This window comes from Triturus cristatus, chromosome 6 (assembly GCF_964204655.1).
Source record: "Triturus cristatus chromosome 6, aTriCri1.1, whole genome shotgun sequence".
NCBI lineage: Eukaryota > Metazoa > Chordata > Amphibia > Caudata > Salamandridae > Triturus > Triturus cristatus.
This window is the reverse complement of record NC_140589.1, coordinates 642,144,053-642,149,052: the sequence shown is the minus strand read 5'-3', so window position 1 is coordinate 642,149,052 and position 5,000 is coordinate 642,144,053.

Sequence of the window (5,000 nt, the reverse complement as noted above, 5' to 3'; positions counted from 1 at the left end):
TGCTGGAGCTCCGTCCCAGGGTGCGGCTCCGTTCCCGGGGTGCGGGAGCCCCCTTTCCCGCAAGCCAGCCTCTCCCCGGGCCTGGCTGGAGGTCCGGGAGCTGGGCCCGGTGCTGGAGCTCCGTTCCCGGGGTGCGGGAGCCCCCCTGTCCCGCAGGCCAGCCGAGGGTCCGGGAGCTGGGGACAGGGTTCCACCAGGGCCCGGGGAGGCTCTCCCCGGCCTGGCTGGGGGTCCAGGAAGCTGGGCCCGGTGCTGGAGCTCCGTTCCCGGGGTGCGGGAGCCCCCTGTCCCGCAAGCCAGCCGAGGGTCCGGGCGCTGGGACCGGGTGTCCACCGGGGCCCGGGGAGGCTCTCCCCGGCCTGGCTGGGGGTCCAGGAAGCTGGGCCCGGTGCTGGAGCTCCGTCCCGGGGTGCGGGAGCCCCCTGTCCCGCAAGCCAGCCGAGGGTCCGGGCGCTGGGGACGGGTGTGCACCGGGGCCCGGGGAGGCTCTCCCCGGCCCGGCTGGGGGTCCGGAAGCTGGTCCCGGGCCCGGTGCTGGAGCTCCGTCCCAGGGTGCGGGAGCCCCCTGTCCCGCAAGCCAGCCGAGGGTCCGGGCGCTGGGGACGGGTGTGCACCGGGGCCCGGGGAGGCTCTCCCCGGCCCGGCTGGGGGTCCGGAAGCTGGTCCCGGGCCTGGTGCTGGAGCTCCGTCCCAGGGTGCGGGAGCCCCCTGTCCCGCAATCCAGCCGAGGGTCCAGGAGCTGGGGACAGGGTGTCCACCGGGGCCCAGGGAGGCTCTCCCCGGCCTGGCTGGGGGTCCAGGAAGCTGGGCCCGGTGCTGGAGCTCCGTCCCGGGGTGCGGGAGCCCCCTGTCCCGCAAGCCAGCCGAGTGTCCGGGAGCTGGGGACAGGGTGTCCACCGGGGCCCGGGGAGGCTCTCCCCGGGCCTTGCTAGGGTCCGTGTGCCCGAAGGAGGCTCCCCGGCCTGGCTGGGTTGAGAAGCAGCGACCGGCCCCGGGGCCTGGGTTTCGGTCAGGGCCTGGGGCGTGGGAGTCCCCGTCCTGCGGCCTGACAAGTGTCCGTCTGCCCGGGACAAGGGTCCCTGGTGCAGAGCCCTGGAGCCCTGCGTGGGTGGGCAGGCAGGGAGCCCTACCACTATGGCTGCTTTCAGTTGCCGGCCATCTGGTGGCGCCTTTCCCCTCGGCCATCTGGTCGCGCGCAATGCTTTCCAATGGGGCGACCAGATGGCCGGGCCGGCCTGGAAGTCCCGATGAGGGTCCATTTGCCTCCCGGATCCCAGCCAGGGCTCCAGGAGGCCGGGCGCGTTCGCCCCTAGGGTCCCCTCCGTCACTCGCAGCGCGCGAGTTACAAGAAAGGGGGGTATCCTTCCTCCGGATTAGTAGGGGCAGGGTATGCCGGAACACCCATGCCGGGGCTGTGCGGTTCCTTGCCGGGGACCAGACGGGCTACGCCCGGGCAACATCCTTCCCAGGCCTCCGGGGCTTCCCTCCTCCGGGCCGCGGCATGGCAAAGTGCCCAGGGACGGGCTCCACGGGTCCCGGGCAGTCCTTTCCGCACCCCCCGGGCGCCCAGGCCCCGAGAGCTCCGGTGGTCCTCCCCGTGCCTGAGGCCCAGCCGGGAAGCAGAGTCCCACCCCGAGCCATTGGTGGGTGGGCAGGCGGGAGTCCTTTCAGTTGCCGGCCATCTGGTCGCGCCTTTCCCCTCGGCCATCTGGTCGCGCGCAGTGCTTTCCAATGGGGGCGACCAGATGGCCGGGCCGGCCTGGAAGTCCCGATGAGGGTCCATTTGCCTCCCGGATCCCAGCCAGGGCTCCAGGAGGCCGGGCGCGTTCGCCCCTAGGGTCCCCACTGTCACTCGCAGCGCGCGAGTTACAAGAAAGGGGGGTATCCTTCCTCCGGATTAGTAGGGGCAGGGTATGCCGGAACACCCATGCCGGGGCTGTGCGGTTCCTTGCCGGGGACCAGACGGGCTACGCCCGGGCAACATCCTTCCCAGGCCTCCGGGGCTTCCCTCCTCCGGGCCGCGGCATGGCAAAGTGCCCAGGGACGGGCTCCACGGGTCCCGGGCAGTCCTTTCCGCACCCCCCGGGCGCCCAGGCCCCGAGAGCTCCGGTGGTCCTCCCCGTGCCTGAGGCCCAGCCGGGAAGCAGAGTCCCACCCCGAGCCATTGGTGGGTGGGCAGGCGGGAGTCCTTTCAGTTGCCGGCCATCTGGTCGCGCCTTTCCCCTCGGCCATCTGGTCGCGCGCAGTGCTTTCCAATGGGGGCGACCAGATGGCCGGGCCGGCCTGGAAGTCCCGATGAGGGTCCATTTGCCTCCCGGATCCCAGCCAGGGCTCCAGGAGGCCGGGCGCGTTCGCCCCTAGGGTCCCCTCCGTCACTCGCAGCGCGCGAGTTACAAGAAAGGGGGGTATCCTTCCTCCGGATTAGTAGGGGCAGGGTATGCCGGAACACCCATGCCGTGGCTGTGCGGTTCATTGCCGGGGACCAGACGGGCTACGCCCGGGCAACATCCTTCCCAGGCCTCCGGGGCTTCCCTCCTCCGGGCCGCGGCATGGCAAAGTGCCCAGAAACGGGCTCCACGGGTCCCGGGCAGTCCTCTCCCCCCCCTCCCCCGGGCGCCCAGGCCCCGAGAGCTCCGGTGGTCCTCCCCGTGCCTGAGGCCCAGCCGGGAAGCAGAGTCCCACCCCGAGCCCCTGGTGGGTGGGTGGGTGGCTGGGCAGGCGGGAGTCCTTTCAGTTGCCGGCCATCTGGTGGCGCCTTTCCCCTCGGCCATCTGGTCGCGCGCAATGCTTTCCAATGGGACGACCAGATGGCAGGGCCAGGCCTGGAAGTCCCGATGAGGGTCCATTCGCCTCTCGGATCCCAGCCAGGGCTCCAGGAGGCCGGGCGCGTTCGCCCCTAGGGTCCCCTCCGTCACTCGGAGCGCGCGGGTTTCAAGAATGGGGGGTAGCCTTCCTCCGGATTACTAGGGACAGGGTACTCTGGGACCCCTCTCGGTCCTCAGCCGGCAACTGGGTCCTGCCGTGTGGCAGGGTGCCCGGAGGGTCTTCCCCTGCGAGCCCGGGAGCCCCGGCTGGTTCCAGGGGCCCGGCCGGGCCCCGGGTCGGGGCCTCCGTCCCCGGGCCCTGTCCCCCGGCCTGCGGCACTGCCAAAGGCCCGGGACGGGGTTCCGTCGTGGCCGGGGAGCCTGCCCTCGCTCGCCTGGGTTCAGGAGCTCCGGCCGGGCCCCTGGGGGCCCCGGGGAGGGCGGCCTCCCCGCCCCGGGCTCCGTCCTGGGTCCTTCCGCGTGGCAGGGTGCCCGGGGCGCGGTCCGGAGGGCCCGGGGAGGCTTCCCCATCGCCTGCGGTCCCGGGAGCCCCGGCTGGTTCCAGGGGCCCGGCCGGGCCCCGGGTCGGGGTCTCCGTCCCCGGGCCCTGTCCCCCGGCCTGCGGCACTGCCAAAGGCCCGGGACGGGGTTCCGTCGTGGCCGGGGAGCCTCCCCTCGCTCGTCTGGGTTCAGGAGCTCCGGCCGGGCCCCTGGGGGCCCCGGGGAGGGCGGCCTCCCCGCCCCGGGCTCCGTCCTGGGTCCTGCCGTGTGGCAAGGTGCCCGGGGCGGTGTCCGGAGGGCCCGGGGAGGCTTCCCCTGCGCCTGCGGTCCCGGGAGCCCCGGCTGGGTCCAGGGGCCCGGTCGGGCCCTGGGTCGGGGTCTCCGTCCCCGGGCCCTGTCCTCTGGCCTGCGGCACTGCCAAAGGCCCGGGACGGGGTTCCGTCGTGGCCGGGGAGCCTCCCCTCGCTCGCCTGGGTTCAGGTGCTCCGGCCGGGCCCCTGGGGGCCCCGGGGAGGGCGGCCTCCCCGCCCCGGGCTCCGTCCTGGGTCCTTCCGCGTGGCAGGGTGCCCGGGGCGCGGTCCGGAGGGCCCGGGGAGGCTTCCCCATCGCCTGCGGTCCCGGGAGCCCCGGCTGGTTCCAGGGGCCCGGCCGGGCCCCGGGTCGGGGTCTCCGTCCCCGGGCCCTGTCCCCCGGCCTGCGGCACTGCCAAAGGCCCGGGACGGGGTTCCGTCGTGGCCGGGGAGCCTCCCCTCGCTCGCCTGGGTTCAGGTGCTCCGGCCGGGCCCCTGGGGGCCCCGGGGAGGGCGGCCTCCCCGCCCCGGGCTCCGTCCTGGGTCCTTCCGCGTGGCAGGGTGCCCGGGGCGCGGTCCGGAGGGCCCGGGGAGGCTTCCCCATCGCCTGCGGTCCCGGGAGCCCCGGCTGGTTCCAGGGGCCCGGCCGGGCCCCGGGTCGGGGTCTCCGTCCCCGGGCCCTGTCCCCCGGCCTGCGGCACTGCCAAAGGCCCGGGACGGGGTTCCGTCGTGGCCGGGGAGCCTCCCCTCGCTCGCCTGGGTTCAGGTGCTCCGGCCGGGCCCCTGGGGGCCCCGGGGAGGGCGGCCTCCCCGCCCCGGGCTCCGTCCTGGGTCCTTCCGCGTGGCAGGGTGCCCGGGGCGCGGTCCGGAGGGCCCGGGGAGGCTTCCCCATCGCCTGCGGTCCCGGGAGCCCCGGCTGGTTCCAGGGGCCCGGCCGGGCCCCGGGTCGGGGTCTCCGTCCCCGGGCCCTGTCCCCCGGCCTGCGGCACTGCCAAAGGCCCGGGACGGGGTTCCTTTGTGGCCGGGGAGCCTCTCCTCGCTCGTCTGGGTTCCGGAGCCCCGGCCGGGCCCCTGGGGGGGGGCCCGGTGAGGGCGGCCTCCCCGCCCCGGGCTCCGTCCCGGGTCCTGCCGCGGCGGCAGGGTGCCCGGGTGCGGGGTCCAGAGGGCCCGGGGAAGCTCCCCCTTCCCTTTTGCCTTTCCCCTGGGCCATCTGGTCGCGCCTGTCCCCTCGGCCATCTGGTCGCGCACGTCCCCTCGGCCATCTGGTCGCGCAGGCCCCTTCGGCCATCTGGTCGCGCAGGCCCCTTCGGCCATCTGGTCGCGCACAATGCTTTCCTATGGGGCGACCAGATGGCCGAGCTCGCCTGGAAGTCTCGATGAGGGTCCATTTGCCTCCCGGATCCCA